This window comes from Dromaius novaehollandiae, chromosome 4, assembly GCF_036370855.1.
Source record: "Dromaius novaehollandiae isolate bDroNov1 chromosome 4, bDroNov1.hap1, whole genome shotgun sequence".
NCBI lineage: Eukaryota > Metazoa > Chordata > Aves > Casuariiformes > Dromaiidae > Dromaius > Dromaius novaehollandiae.
This window is the reverse complement of record NC_088101.1, coordinates 66744662-66761335: the sequence shown is the minus strand read 5'-3', so window position 1 is coordinate 66761335 and position 16674 is coordinate 66744662. Positions and strand designations below refer to the sequence as shown.

The 16674-nt window shown below is 34.9% G+C and overlaps 1 long non-coding RNA gene across 1 annotated transcript in view; it reads right to left on the bottom strand.

The window, feature by feature from the left end:
• Positions 1-2149: 2149 nt before the first annotated feature.
• Positions 2150-16674, bottom strand: part of LOC135328403 (uncharacterized) — a 36154-nt gene continuing 21629 nt past the window's right edge. The window contains exons 2-3 of the long non-coding RNA XR_010389236.1: positions 13343-13663; positions 2150-2283 (exon numbers count right to left, since the gene is read on the bottom strand). This is a non-coding gene — a long non-coding RNA (uncharacterized LOC135328403). The remainder of the gene's footprint in view (positions 2284-13342; positions 13664-16674) is intronic.

The following is a 16674-nucleotide window of genomic DNA, read 5'->3' as shown; positions in this document are numbered from 1 at the left end:
AAACATTATGTAACAATATAACCATGTCTCTACCCTACGCCACTCAGCTAAAGCATTTGTGACCTTAAAGCACTGTGTTAACAGCCTTAATTGTAATGGACAAGGTAATTTCCTGGCTGCCATTGTGCAAAACAGACAGCAAGCACCAGCCGGCAACTTCTAGCTGCCATGTTAATTCTTCTAATTGTAACTGGCAGGATAATTAGGGAGAAAATTCCCCCAGAAAAGTGGCTTGTACTATTGTTATTGTCCCACCATAGTAAAGGTTGTTTTTTTTTTTTTCCCCATTAAGTTAAATCAGTAAACACTATTCTTTGAGTTTCTCAGATAATACAGGTTTTTGTGACTCGCTGTGCCACATTTAAGTCTCTTTCCATATTCCAATAGAATATATATTTCGGCATCCCCATTTTAACATTGTTCTCTTTTTAAAAACTAAAATCTTGCACAATGAAGAATAAACTAACCTAAAAATCCAAATCCAAGACCAACTTTAGCACAAAATACCCTCTGGCTTAGCATATATGCTAAATACATGTTATCAGCATTTTCATTAATTGGAACGAGACAACGAAATCAGTAAAAATAAGTATTTTAAATTTAATTTTAAGGACATCTGTAAATAAATTGAAAATAGTTAGCCTGAGGAACTAAAAATCATTCATATTTTGCTTAAGTGATCTGTCTGTGTTGTAAGGACAAGAAAGCTACCCCATAGGGTGTACTCCATAGGATCTAGTTGTTCCCAAAGCATTAAGGTAACTTTAAATTTAAAGCAGTCTCCATAGCTACACTGTATCTATATAGTCTTTGGGTCTTTTCCAGCCTCCTTTTTCTTCTGGAGTTTCATTATCCTTTATATTAGGATGAAACTCACCTTAAACTGTGCTACCGCATCTGCCAAAGTGTGGAGCAACGTCAGCAATTGTACATCACAATATTCCAAAACAAGGATATAATATACGTGTATATGAATCCTTAAGTTCTACTATATCCTATATCCTTAAGTTCTTACTCAGTTTTCACTCAGCCTTTACTCAGTCAAAATCCTAGAGGTTTGTAATTACTCTAGGATTTGGCCAAATGTGCAAACAATGTAAGTTGGTTTGGGTCTTTTCTTCAAATGTTTACCTATCTTGATTAAAAATTGATCTTACAGTATATAGCATGGCTTAGACGTTATAGATCTCCCTGTCACTATAGACAATATTTGAACTTGTATATCAGAACAGTTTTGAAGAATGAAGAATTTTAATATAAATTCTTTTTGATTGACGTTTTGACAAGAAATATCAGTATTGTGAAAATTTAAGAAAACTGTCATATAAGCTATCTTTCAGTCAAGATAAACAATAGTGATTTTATAAAGAAGGTCACTTATTATGATTTTTGGAATTAAAACTCATCCAACAGCGTACTTGATCCACCATGTATGGTGAAAGCAATTTATTGCTGCTTCTCAGTATTGAAAAGGAAAAAGTTCATGCTGTCATTGATTGACCTTTAAAAAGAAAAATGTAGCTGGCTTATGGGTAATAAGAAAGCATTTCTTTCTCCTTCACTTTCTCCATTAGGGTTCACTGCATAGTTTCATAACACTTTTTAATGTCTGCCAACATAAATCAAATGTGCAATTGTCACATAACCACAATAATCTGATTGTATAAACTCCTGATTAACGGTAATGCTTCATAATCATTAATTTCAGATGAAGCAGTCATTAAGTGCATGTGGTAGCCTACTAACCATCTGTATTTTGTCTAAATGATTCCAGAGAAGGCTGTGGAAGATTACTATGACAGCTAATGCCCACATACTTTCCTTTTTCTCTCTTTTTTTTCCTCCTAATCACAAAATAAATCACCTATCACACTTTTCACAAGGAGTTGTCAATATATTCCTTATCTTTCACTTCAGAAGGAAGCATGCATACCTAGAAAATAAAGATTGAATACCAGATTACCTGAAAAATGTTCAATGTCATAATTAATCTATCATTTCCACTAGTGCATGATTGCTTATTGAAATTTGACACTGGCTTTTATTACTTCATCTTCCACTTGGAAGCAGTACCTCTTCTATTTCACTTCATGCCTTTCTGAGTCATCTGTGATGCTAGATTTTTATATTGAAATTCAGCAAAACAATGCACTGCACTTCATGCATAGCAGTCTTCCTCTTGTAGTATTATACCATATAAATCAACTTGTCCTAAAGGCAAGAGGTATCTCTTTCACAGGAACTCAGTGTTAGTGAAATTCACTCTTCAGGTAGGAAAGTATGCTGCAGGACAGGAAGAAATGTTAAAATGTCATGAGAGTATATCTGGCATCATATTCTATGAGAAACAGAGCAAGGATTATCATTAAATAAATTAGAAACCCTTCTCTCAATTTTTTTTTTAAATGAAGAGAAAAACATTTTTGTTTTTTGGTTACACATGCAAAGTGCCTGCTTATAAACATTCCTTGGCATGCATTATGTGCAAAGCTAATTTTACTGGAGCCGTTAGCGGGAAATTAATGCATAGATTCCTCTTCTAAAGACAAAAAAGGAGCATTCCATTTAAAAACAATATCAGAACTGAATTTTGCAGGAATGATTTATGCTTTTAATATAAAATTTGTATTTGCAAAATAGTAGACACATTATAACTGTATGTGCCAAGGGATGCAAAAATGAACAGGCTACTGCTCAACCAAAGTCAAAGCAATTGTAAATAAGTTTTCCAAATAAAAATATAGTTCACAAATTCTAACATGGAAAAACAAGTTTGAGAGAGATGAAGATTTTCTCTGACTACTAATTATATACTCTAGTAAACTTGGTAGGTTGCCTATAAAGCTGACAGGTTTTCAAATGAAGCAAGTCTGTGCCTATCATTTTAATCTTTCTTTCTTATTCCTAGAAAAAGAATTAGCAGCTTTCAAAACGGCTACTTTTCTGGAAAGAAAGCTTTGCCTTCATTTCATCTGGTCTTCCACTGTCCTTTCCACGTACGTATGAGATGAAGCTTTTTTACACTGAAACCCATAGCAAGACTCCTGTTCATCGTTACCTAGTGTCACATTGGCCAGGAGACCGTTTTATACTCAAAAGCTTTTTCGCTGGTTCTTGATGGAAGTCATGAACTATGTTCATAAACAAAGGTGGTATTATCTACAGTTCTCTATATATAATTCTATAATTTCCAGATAAACCCTATTCAAAAGTATTTTTTTATTGTATGAAATTATCTGTGTGGAATAACATCTAGTGTTTTTCAAGAAAACAACTGGTCGGTTATTTACTCATATTATCTCATACTTTTATATATATTTACTCATATTATCTCATACTTTTTACTGATATTATTTCATACTTATCTCATTACTCATTATCGGTCAATATTTACTCATATTTTCTGTTTCTGACAGTTCTATCTTCACAATATTAATATTTGAGCAACTAAATGCAGATGGTCCTTTTCCCATTCAGAATTAATTTTTCTTTTCCCAGGTTTTAAGAAACATTTTATTCAGACTTTCAAAGGTGATGCTCTCCAGAATATTTTAAAATAGACTACAGTAAGACTTACTTGACTAATATGAAAAATATATCCATGTCCAAGTAGTAAATCCATTTTTGTGAACCTAATTCTCCTATTAGTTTCATTAAATGCTTTGTATTTATTTTTCTAGCTTGCCAACTCCACCTGAAACTCCAAAATTAATCTAATTTGTCCTGCTTGTGCATAATTATCAATAATAAGGATTATGTGGTTCATTTTCTGTCCTCGCAATCACCTGTTCTGTCACAACTATTGTGCTTGCTATAATCCTTTACTGGTAGTTAATACGGAAATACCTTATGAATGGACTTTGACGTTTCCGTGATTGTTTGTTCAAGCAATACTGTCAGGATTCCAGTAATTCATTTAATGAATATAAGTAATCTGAAGAAAAACCAAAGTGGAAAAAGAAAAAAAAAATACTGAACACATTGATTCAGTCTCCTGGCAGTTAGCAATTTGATTTCACTGGAAATTAAGTACGAATACATCTATAAGTATATAAAATTATCAAGTAAAATTAAGTTATCAATACTCTTTTTATCATAATTACCTATATTTTAAGCTTCATAATAACACCGATGCTTTTAACAGCTTATACTGAATCCTTGGTATTTCAGATTTGGAGTCACAATCTTTGGGGAAAAATTGCTTGGCTATGATTTTATTAGACTAGGGGGTTACTTTTACTTTTCTGGTATTATTTCGGTTGTTGTTATTTACATGTAGAAAAGGAATAAGAAATTTGAGAATATCTGGGAGATAATAACACCAAGTATTTTTAAATAAAAAAGAATTAATGATGTGCTGCAGAATGTTAAAAAAAGTCCGACAGCAGAGAGGCTGTAGAGCTATTTCCATGAAAGACATAGAGTTTGCAAATATTCTTTACAATGTGATAATAGTACTTTGGAAGATAATAAATAAAGAGGAAGTTGGCCTCATAGCATTATTTTCATAAGATAATTAGCATTTTTTCTTTTTTTAGTCTTTAATGGACTCCTGTATTCCACCATTAATTTTCATTAATTAATAGCATGTAATAGTAATAGTAATTAATAGCATTTATTTCTTTGAAATGTGGTCCAAACTTTTTCATCTAAGAACCTTTCTTTTTAAGTTGTTCTTCTTCTGGATATTTAAATTTTTATATGTGTGTACACACACACACATACACCCACACGCACACGTTTGTATGTGAAATGGACTTTGGAGGACTAATTGTCATCTAATTCTGAGGGCCTTGCACTGTAGGAAAAAAACATTAAAAATATCTGTATTCTTTGAGAGTACACTGCACATTCGTCATGCTGCTACATTTCAGCTTGTTCTAGATATCTATACCAGGCTAGACTTGCTTAGACTTTCAAACACTACTTTATACAAATGATATTACTGACCTACTTGTGGCAGGCCTGATTATCTAAAGGTTGAATGGATGCAAGGGATCAATTTGACCCTTGCATTCAATGCTATCATGTACAAGAAATTAAAAAAAAAAAATCATCATTGCAAACATATTAGTCTTATGGAATCACAGTGTAAAGGTTGCCAGTGCAGCATTAAATTGTCCCTCCCTCCCGCCCTTTAAATGCAGTTTTATAGATCACTTATTCCATAATCATGTGCTTTATTTATTTATTTAACACACACATACTCTCCCTCGTAAAAATAAAAAGCACAACCTTTGTAATGCTTCAAGGCCCTGTAAAAAAGTGTCAGTATAAATATACCCTGTCAACTAAACAACCATACAGACCAGGTCCATGGGTTAATCAGAGGACCAGGTTGAATGAATGTTATTTGCATCAGTGACCAAAAAGTATTCCCTTAACTCCAATAGCATGGAGTAGCTATTCTGCGTTTATACATGTTAACCTAAATAAATATATGTTTGCTATAAAGATTAAGATTCTGGTGAATTTACTGAATTTACTCCAAGGATAATTGCACTAAAATCAGTAGGAATCAGAGACTTGTTTTTCAACATATGGATACCAGAAACCAACCTAAGTAACCCACCAGCTCGTGCTGTTTGTGGCTCTGCTACACTGTCTCGTACCTGAGTAAGTACAGCATAACCCTCAGATCATAAAAGATTTTCACTACAGAAAATAATTACTCTGGTAAGTATTTCTGAGGGACTATTTCTCTAATCTCTTACACACATGCAGTGGTACATTTGCTTTCTATCAGATCTTTCACAGTGTTTGTCAACTGTTTCTCAAACCCATTTTGATTCTCCCCCCCCCCCCCCCCCCAGCTCTGCCAGTTGGTTTAATTTTTCTGTCTGCACCTTCTCTCCCACTCCTTCTTGCTGTTTTGTCTTATTGTTTCTTCTGGCTCTGTTGATTTTATTTTGAGAAAATAGTATATCAGAGATCCTGTGTATGCGTGTGCGTTAGGGAAGGAGCGAGCCGTGTATTGCCTAGGGCCTGTGCAGCCAGCAATAAATAAATAAATAAATAAATAAATGAAGCTTACTTGATAAGTGGATAAGTGAGAAGGTACTGCAACTTTTTGAAAGGTGATTTTTGATTGCTGATAGGAGCTGCCTTTTGGGTCTGGGAGTATGACAGAGAAGTTAAGTTTTCTTATGTTTGCTATCACTTCTTTTTTCCTCTGCCATAGCTTTGATAAAGGGGCAACTGTCATTGCTTCCAAAACATTAAAATATGATGTTGAACAAACAAACACGTGTGCACATACATGTGAGCTGCAATTCATTCTTGGATCCTTGGATTAGAAATATTTGGTTAAGGTTGTTGCTTTCCATCTTCAGTTACCTGGGCTGAGTGCAGGATCAGCTATTAGAGCCCTATGGGCGACTCCTCCCGACAGCAACAGCAACTAGCTTGGAAACCAAACACCTCGACCCACAGCAGTCACGCCTGCTGTATTTATTTGTTGTTCTTCTGCTGGAGCTGACATTTCTGTTGTTACCGATATATGTTATTTTTAATTTCTTGTTTCTAATCTGAAATAATCATCACATGCTAAAACAGAGTTTTTTTTTTTTTTTCTTTAAATATATATACAGGTAAGAGTAACGTTTACAAGCTGGTGAGTATCACTACAGTCTTTGTAGTCTCTGTGCTTTAAAAAAGCAAATGCTCCTAACAGCAGAGTATTAGCTCTTTCTTCTCATTAAAAATGAGAATTGCCGTAAAGCATTACATATAAACTCAGTGTTAATGTGATACAATATTAATCTGTACTGTTGTTTCTTGCTAAGACTGAACGCAAGCTTCTTATTCTCTCTCAGAACAAGTCTTGCCCTTGTCCTTCCCTCTAAACATGCAGCAACTATTCCCTTCTCTAGGGAATGTTGTCTCTTGACTGACATATGATTCAGTCATGTGATTCAGTATCCTAATGAGAACGTGACTCATAAGCACGTAGTCTTCAGCCGTCTATAATTATCTTCTTCATCAGTTTATGATTTCATTGCACTCTTCAATATTTTACAGAACAGTCTTCTCTTTTTTTCTGAGATGAAGAATTCATCTCTGGATTTCTTCTCTCATATAATTTTCTTTTATTTCATATCGTCTCTCTCACACTAACTTACACTCTTTTTTGTTCTCTATTATCCATTCAGAGATAAAGTTACCATATCTGCAAGCAGCTTTTCTGATATGAGTATTTCTGCACCAGATTTATATGGTGTTGCAGTGATATTTTCTGGTTTGCTCTCAATTCCACTCCTACTCTGAGCCCAGAGTCTGGATTCTTTAACTCCTAGTGAAAAGATAGTAAGTAGCATGTAAAAGAAGAAAGAAATCAAATAATTATGATAGAGTAAGAGATTTTTCTCTTTCATGTAAAGTACTGAATATTTAAAAATATTATATACGTTACTTAGTGAGTGATCAAAATGGATTATAATATAAAATGAGTTTACAGGTTGTATTAAACTTTGGAAATTATGTGAAAACCCCCATCAAACATCTGTGTTTTGTACTTTAGCATTAATGCTTCTATCCAGCTGCAAAATAATAAAAGACAGCTGCAAAATAATAAAAGAAGAAGTAAAACCCCCCAGTTCTTTATATGTTTGGAAATTAAACTAATAAAGGAAAGTCACTTCTATATGGTGGGGCTATAAGATGTAGAACAAGATGCCAAGTGTATTTCATTCCTTTGAGTTTAAGCAATAAAGTATTGGGAAACTAATTTCTGGTATCACACTAGTGTAACCACTGGAAAAAAAAATAAGTAGTGTTAAGAAGTGATGAATTCCCTCCTAATTATATTCTTTGTTAACATATTTTAGCATTTTTATTGGGTATCATGATGAAATAGCTAATACTATACATACATACATACATAAAAAAATGCTCTTATTTTGCTTAGCTTAACCTAAAAGGTACTTTACAAGGAAGTCATAATTTATGGCAAAATGTATCCATTATAATTTACATCACGGTGCTCATAAATAAACATACGAGCAATGTGAACAAATTAAACAGAAGAATAGAAACAGGATCTAAAGAAAAAAGTGGCTGCAGTTGTACATGTCTGACTTTCTTGATATGGTTTCTTAGAGGTCAAAATAGGAATTTGTTCAGAAGAATTATCCAGGACCACAGCCTTCAATCCCAGCTCATTCAAAATTTAGGCTGAGTGCCTTGAACATGTCTCAGTCCCTGTGACACATTAAGCACCATTTTTTGAGAATGTAAATAGTCATTCTTACTAGCATGCATCCCAAATAAATGAATTCTTAAAGCTTGACATTAGTATGCCTGAACATAATGAAGTGCTTGTACAGTTTTGATTCAGAAAAGGAGCATAAAAGTTAGTCAACAAAACAGTACAACAATATGCAATATGATTTAATGAAAGGCAAGACCTGGCAACAGCAAGAAAAGAGAATGGATGCATAGGGCATATGCCTATATGGCCATCCCTGCTGGTACTGCAGCTCTAAACTGCCTATAGCAGGTAGCTCCGGGATTGCCTTTTGTTCATGCTGCTAGCAGTACGGGATTGACTCTCGTGCATATTATGGAGGTCTGCTTTTTGGAAACAATTTTTGTCTAAACTGCCACCCAACAGAAAAAGAACACAACCCTTTGTGCCTCAGCAACTCTTCTCTAATACAGGCATACTGGAAGGCCCTGGACAAGTGCCCAGACCTGGCACAACAACTCAGCTCCTTTTTCCTCTTTGTACAATGCAAACATCTTGTTGCACTTGGTGATCACTACTGGTAATTCTGACAGTGCTCTGATTGCAGAGACCTACACTGCAAAAGGCTCAGCAGAGCCTGGATTTATTGATTCTCTCTTCATCCTAGACAATAATGAAAGCAGAGATCCAGCCATCAGTTGCCTCTCTCCTTTCTCCCAGGGATAGCTGGACCCAAGGCAGGGCTCGAACCAGCCTCTGTTTTGGATAACAAGTTTGGCAGAGGGACACCAGCACCTGCTGGTGGGATTGGCCTACTTGGCATAAATGTTTGTGTATCAGCCATTGAAACCCTGATTTTGAAAAAGTCTGAGTAAGAATTCTATATATGAAAATGGGGAAGTAGCATAAATGTTAGTGTGACATAAGGAGTAGAATAGCAAGTATTTCTTTTTTTTTCATTTTTGGCTCACATGAATTTAGTAGTCAGATTATTACAATTTATGTTTAATCACTTATTTAGCAAAATTAGCAAACAGCTTTGGGAAATGGTATTACAAAAAGAGTTCATTGTATGTGTCCAGATTTCTGATGATTGTTTTAATTAAAGAAGCACAAGGCAATGTCTCTGGCTTCATCTAAGTTCTGTAAGAAAGAGCTTTCAACAAAGGAAACCTGTGACCTCAGGCCTTCTGTAGACAGAGAGGCCAGCTGGTCATAGTGGCTGCATGTAGAGAGGGCAATGATTTGGACAGTTTTATCATTTCTTGTTTAGATCTCATATTTACTCTGTAAAAGACCGGCAACCCTGAAACATGGCCTAAGATAGTCTTCCTAGACACGAAAACTCCTATTTGAAATAACATTGCTAGGCATTGGCTGACCAGCTATGGGCCCAGAAAATTCAGAATTAGGAGGCTCACATTTGAAGGCCTGTGTGAAGAACTAGTGCCTGCTCTCCTGGGTGAGCAGATCACCTTCAGAGCCCTCATCCTTGCATTGGAGAGGGTCACCACTGCCCTGTGGAGTCTGTAAACTCCTACCAGTTGATCTGACTTCTGGAGGATGGGGTGAGAAAGATATCTGGCCCAGATCTTGTACTTTTCCCATTTTTGAGTGAGAACTCACCCTAGTTCCTTGTTTCTTAGTGAAGAAACTCTTCAATTTCCCTTGAGTGAAAACCACGCATGAGTTAATATGGGTGAAAAGTGAAAAACTGCTACTCCAGGACGGCAGTCCAACAGGTAAGCCATTAATGATCTTCTGTGATTTCTTCCTATGTATGTGAATAACTGAATAACTTTGTTGCCTTCTGCTTTACTTCAGGTCCTGAAGGGAGTCATAACAGAGATTGTCAACATGACCCAAAATGTTGGGTCATAACTCGTTCTGGAGGATAAGATAATTCAGACATTATCTAGGGGCAATTCAGGAAAATTGAGCTCAGCTGATCATCAGCTGATGATGTTTATGGGGAAAAAAAGGGACGGCCTGGCTGAATATTTACATGATTTGTGAAAGAGTGGTCTCAACAATGGCTGATGCTGAAAATTGAAGTCATCATTGTTAGCGTGTAGCAGTGCAATACAATGTTGTATGCACATCTCTAAGCTGTCTAATATGTCTTAATCCTGACTTTATGAATGAGAAGCTGTACTGTCATCACCGTCTTGCAGTTATATTTATTTCCTGAACCTGCAAATAAGTTACTTATTGCTGAGCTCAACAATTTTTCACAGGACTAATTTCAGGTAGGCCAGATGAGAATATTATGGGACAGCTTTAATCTACAGAGTTTGGATTTATTAATTCCATTAACATTTTGGGCATGCAGAAACTGTCCTCCCCTATTTTTTACTTTTTTTTTGTTCAAATGTTTTATGCTGTGGATAGAGTCTGGTATATTTATAGGCAGGCATTTATTTTTGTCTTGGATTGTGTTTGCTAATTTATGGGAGAAATTGCCCAAAGCACTGGATTGACACCTACAATTCCCAGCTTTGAAGAAATAAGTGTAAATAAATATTGAAACTGGAATCAGACCAAACTGAGTCCTAGACTGCCAAGGAGATTAGAGAAGGTAAAAATCTTCAGTCAGTTAAAACTATAAATCTGCTATACAGTAAGCTACGTAAACATGAAAGGTTAAGATGCCTCTTCCATTCTTACACAGCGTTAAATACTGTGTTCCTCCAGTGCACAGAATTCTTTCTCATAAAATACAGTGAATATAAGAAACCAGAAGTCATTATTTAGAGATAAGCAGGAATGCTCCACTTGCTAGTGAACCAGGAGGAAAACGTAGCAAGGTATAATGAAACCATGATGGTCTTCAGAGCCCTCATCCTTAATCCTCTTATAAGACATTACAACTCTATTCTACCCTTCAGGGTGAATTTCAGGTCCTTCAAAAAACCTCACCTGAAATGGTTATGGCATTTAATATATCATATATTTTATCAAAAGATGGGTGACAATATATAAAATTTTCTTATCCATGTGGAATTCAAGAGTGCTGCACCAACAAAACAAACCATAATATCTACGTTAGAAAGAAACATGCATCCTATTCAGGAAACTTTGCAAAAATAATGAAAACCTCTCCAAATTTTACTCTAAGAAAGGATTATGAACAGATGAAATTCTTTTACGTTTACATTAGTATTATCAAGAGTAGAATATGGCTCCTGATGGTGTAATATAACTTTTTATGTAAAAGAAGACTGATTCTGATCTCCTGTAAGGGTGTTACGATGACTGTAAAAGCCTTGTGTGTGACACAGGGCATAATTTACTCTCAAAGACTGCAGACCTGCACTTGGCTGCATTGAAATATATCAGGAGAAATCTCATTGAAGTTGCATCAGTTTCACTAGTCCGTCCAGCACTGCGGATTTTCGCTCAGCTCAAAAAGAGGCTTCGGTTTCACAAATCATAACAGATTATAAAAGACAAAGGAAGGAACTGGTCAGTCTAGCAGCATTACCTCTTACACAAAAAATATTCACAAAGTCAAGTACTGTTAGACAGCAAGGCAGGTTCTGAATGTGAATTTTTTATCTGTGAGGGACAATGGAGGGATTTTCAGAGAGCTTTACTAATCCACTGTTTCTATAAATATTCAGTATGTTATTGTTGTTAGTAATGTATTGATGGTGTTAAACTTAACTTTTGTTCAGTTTTTTCCTCCATTCTTCTGCTTTCTCACTTCTCATTAAATAGTATTTGAATACCTCTCTTTTAGAATTTTCTTTTGCAAATAACATGACACAGTGCAGAACTTTCTTTGCATTCTAATCAATGAGATGCAGGGTATTTTACTAGCACAAAGAAAATCTACTTTAAAATGAGAATTATTGTTATCCTCTTCATCCTTACTGTTGAACTATGCAGACCCTTATCACATTAGTACTTCACAGCCTAGACGAAGGGTAATTGCATCATCAGTCTCTCTTGGTCTGTGTCTCAGCCCTTTTAACATGCTCATCCTTTCCATTACTTCATGATTTCATTTAATATTCTCCTGGGTTAGGACCATATCAGCAGCATGAACATGCTGAATTAACAGCTGCTGTATGCTCTTTTCTAGAATTCCTTTCCTGCAGATTAAAGGGCAATTGGCATTTTTTAATAAACAGTGCCCTTTTAAACTTATATGTCCAAATAGATGGATATTGATTTTTTATTTTAGAGTTTGAATTTGAAATATGAACAGGTAACATAATCCTGTCTTTAATAAAATTACAGAGCATGACTCTCTATACAGTATAATCCTTTAGGTACCTAGTGTGCTTACATTCTCTTCAGAGAATTAAAGCTATTTAAAGGCCTTCTCTACATTATGGCAGTTGTGTACACCCATGGTGATGTCTTTTTTATTTTCTTCTATTACATTTTTTCAGTGGACAGATGAAGTTGCTGAAAATGAGAAATCCTGATTAATTCTCTCCTCCAAATTTACACTGGCAACAGATGAGACTCTTCATAATTTCAAGGGACACAGTACATGGAAATTTACGGAAGTTTATTATTAATTGATGCAAATCTTCACTTTTTAATTATACCAAGTCTATTTTCATGTGTCTATGTTTGTAGACTTTGTGATAATACAATTTTTTTAAAAAATCAACTCCTAAAAAGCCTGCCTTAGATTAAAAAAAAAAAGGACACATTAGTGATAGCTGAAAGATAGCAAGCGGTCTGTCATTTTTATCTCAAATGTCAGTTATTCCCTAATAGTGTATATATGTATGCACATAGACAGACAAAATACTGTATAAAATACAAAAATTCTGTGTGTGTAGGTACAAAGCCTTACACAGGCACAGTTCCCTTGACAATTATATGCAAGAACATGAATATCCAGATCTTAATGGTAAAAATAATACTTTAATTCACATCCTCTCAAAGTCCAAGATTTTGTCACTAGCATTCATAAAAAGTGTTTGAATAGTCTTATTTCGATAATGAGACTAGTTATGGAGCTGAATACTGTCTTCAAGAGGTGAAGAAAAATCCGGCTCTGAAAGACATTTATGAAATGTGTGCTGTTGGGATTGTACCGTTGTCTAATATGACTTTTGTCTGAACTAGGCACTCTCAAACAGTGTTCAGAGATGAGAAGACAGAAAACTGATTTTCAGAAAGGCCAAACAATACCTGAGGAAGCAGTCCAGGTCCTAATTTGCTTGGAATATTATATATTACTGTCATTACTTTGATGTTTTTCTTCCATGTTGAAACTTGCAGTTGCAGTACTGTTTCTTCAGAGAGAGATGGAGGGAGAAGTTGGAGGTAGGAACCAGACACTGCTGCATGAATCTTAAGGGAACGCATTACTACAGGGAGGAATCCCCAAAGACCTAATGCTGCTGTAGCCAGTCTGACTTCTTTTCTTTTGCTTCGCAATCTCTCTTTTTAGGAGAAAGAGGTATCATGTAGCAGTAGGTAGCAATTCAACACGCTAGGGAGTCATGTCACCTAGGAGAAGGAAAGGAAAGCAGAAATGTGTTGTGACTTGACACTGCTGGTAACTAATGCCAATAAATGGATCTGAAAAATCGTTGACAAACTGAATTCCTTTAAAGAGAAATAGGCATTGGAGTAGGAAGGAAAGATATGTGGAAAAAAGCTCTATATTTATACTCCAAAAGAAATAAATTTTGTTTTCAAATGATGATAATATATCTTAATATTATTGGGGTTACTTTAAGTCACACTGACACAACTGGGAATATGACAGGTCCAGAATTTTTAAAGAGCTTTTTCATTCTTCTTTTCACCAACCATATCTTTCATTTTATTCCATTTTGCTTGGAGACAGTACTTTTAACCTTGTTGTTTATTAACTACGGAATTTTAAAATAGCTTGAAGATTATACAGAAAGATAGATACCAACCCTAAATATAGATGATATTTTCAAAAATGACAGTATTATGATTCAACTTGAAGACTGTAGCTTAATACCAAATCAAGCCAACCTAGATTTCACAAAACTTCCTTCAAGCTATTTTATCAAGAAACATAGCAAAACAACCAGTTTTGTAACAAAGAACTATGAAGGTAAATAACATCAGAAACTGTATTAACTATAAGCTCATATGATCATTTCAGATTTTGTGGTCATTTTAAACTAGATAAGATACTAAAGCATCTATCTATGAATTTCTTGTCTGAGGTGATAAAATTTGACCTTCAGAGATTTTTCACTGTGTTCCTTTCTCATCATATGGGAATAGCAGCAATTGGTGGTGGAACTTCAGGTCTAAACTGAAGACAGGGTGGTAATATTGTAGTAGCTGGTTAAAAAAAAGACAGATGAATACCCATATTTTGAATTCCATAATTACTTAAGCTCCCGTCCAACAATCCCTCCATCCTTTGAGGTCCAAGTGAAGATGGAAAGTTCTTTCTTATGGATAAATTGTAAGATAGAAAAGATCACACAATATATGAACAATGAGGATCACTGGATCAGTCAGGACTGTTTTGAGGTTTATCATGTTTTTTGGATTTGGTGTATGGCAGTACCCTAGGTAGATATAGTGCCCTCCTGGAATAAACACCCAGGCTAATAAATTCTTTAAGCCAAAGAACAGCAGAAACAAACACCATAAATGAGGCAATATTAAAAACTCAAAGAAGTGCTAATGTTGACCATTTTAAGTTTTCAGTTGTGTTTTGTTTCCTTCCATTTTGACCATTATACATCTGAAGTATAATTTAAATTACTATCAATTCATCTCACATGCCAGGGGAGTAATAAGAATCTCATTTTCTACATATAGAAAAATAAATCCAATAAACCACCTAAACTGCAGGAGTAAGTTTTCTATTTATTATACCTTTCCAAAGCAGAATTGCATTGAATAAATCATGGATGCACTGCAGGTGTGAAATCCATTGCTTTCTGCCTACATTTTTGCGCACTCTCTAATTCCGCTAAGTTATTAATAATAATTTCTAACCAATAACATGTCTGTGGTTGCAGAAAACCAAAAGTGTAATGCCATTTTATTCTTTTATCCTTGAATAAACACCTGTCTACTAGGAACTGTTGTTTTTATCATAGGAGGAGTATTCCAGCACTGTATTTAAGAAACACTCAATTTAACAAATCCCTCAAAATTATGGATTTTTTTGGCAAGTCTGAAATAAAACATTTGGCAGCAATATTACCATTGTCAGTAGCATGGCCAACAAAGATAAAAAAGCCTGTGAATATTGTAGATTTTGAACTTACTAATCAGTGATATTAGTCTAAATTATTGTTATTTTGAAAAATGCAGTTTCTCACACTGTAATAAACACTTGCCACATCTGGACACAGTATACAGTCCTATTCATAATTTCTTAGGAAAGAAAACATCCTACTATATTTCACGAAAATTTTAGGCAAGTAGTGAGAAATTTGAGGGAGTAATAAGAACTCTATAGAGAATTTAAACTTTTTATCACCAATCTGTTGGTATGCCAAGGGCACAGGACTGCCAGCACAAGTCTATACCTTGAAACAAATCACTCTTATACAGACATTGAAATATCAGAGGAGCAGCTTTAAAATCTTACGATCAGATCATTTCTCTCAAGTAATAAATGCATGTCAGGACTTGAGATGGAGATAAGCAGATCCAGGTGAAGCACATTTAGCCAAAATTGCCCTGTGAGCTGAGATTAGAAAAAATCCCCCCTAAACAAGAAGCATTTTGCTCAGCGGATAGTACAACTAAGAAAAGAACCAAATTTCAAGGCATCAAATTCAAGATAACAATTCAGCTAGAAAAGTCCTAATGAGATCCTTGGGACTAACAATACGTGTATTTGTAAGTACATATTAAAAGTACCCTATATAGGGAAATCTGTGTCAATCACAGTGAAGTAGCAACTATGCAGTCAATATCATGTACTGAAATGTGCCACTGGAACACTAAGCTAAGATGAGGATACTGCAACAAAAGTACTTTCCTACCTATCATACATCTGTGCTTTCAGATTTATTATTTTTAAAGACTTTTGACTACTTTAAGGGTACCTAGCCAACAGAGGAAGAAAGCAAGAGGAAAGGTCTACAGTCTTCTCCTTGCCCACATAGAAGGGAAGAACTGTTCTGATGAACTGCTAACCACAAGCACTATTGCTATGACATATCCTCCAGCCTCAACCCATGCATACATATATTTGAGAAATCCATGAAGTAGATAATATAATTACATTCTGATTATATATTGCTCAGATTTTTTTAAATTTCCGTTGCATATTTCCAGGTTCATAAATTCAAATTTAGTACTGTACTTGGTCCTGAGGCTATGATGCAAACAGGGCATATGTTTCTGCCTGTTAGCAGCATCTTTACTCTGCAAATTTTTACTTTGTTCTGCCTTTTCAATAGTCTACAAGAAAGCCTGTTTTTTAGTTAATCATTTTGATATAGTTATGGGACCAATTTCTGCATTGCAGAATTTTCAGAATACATAAAATCTTATTTACTGTA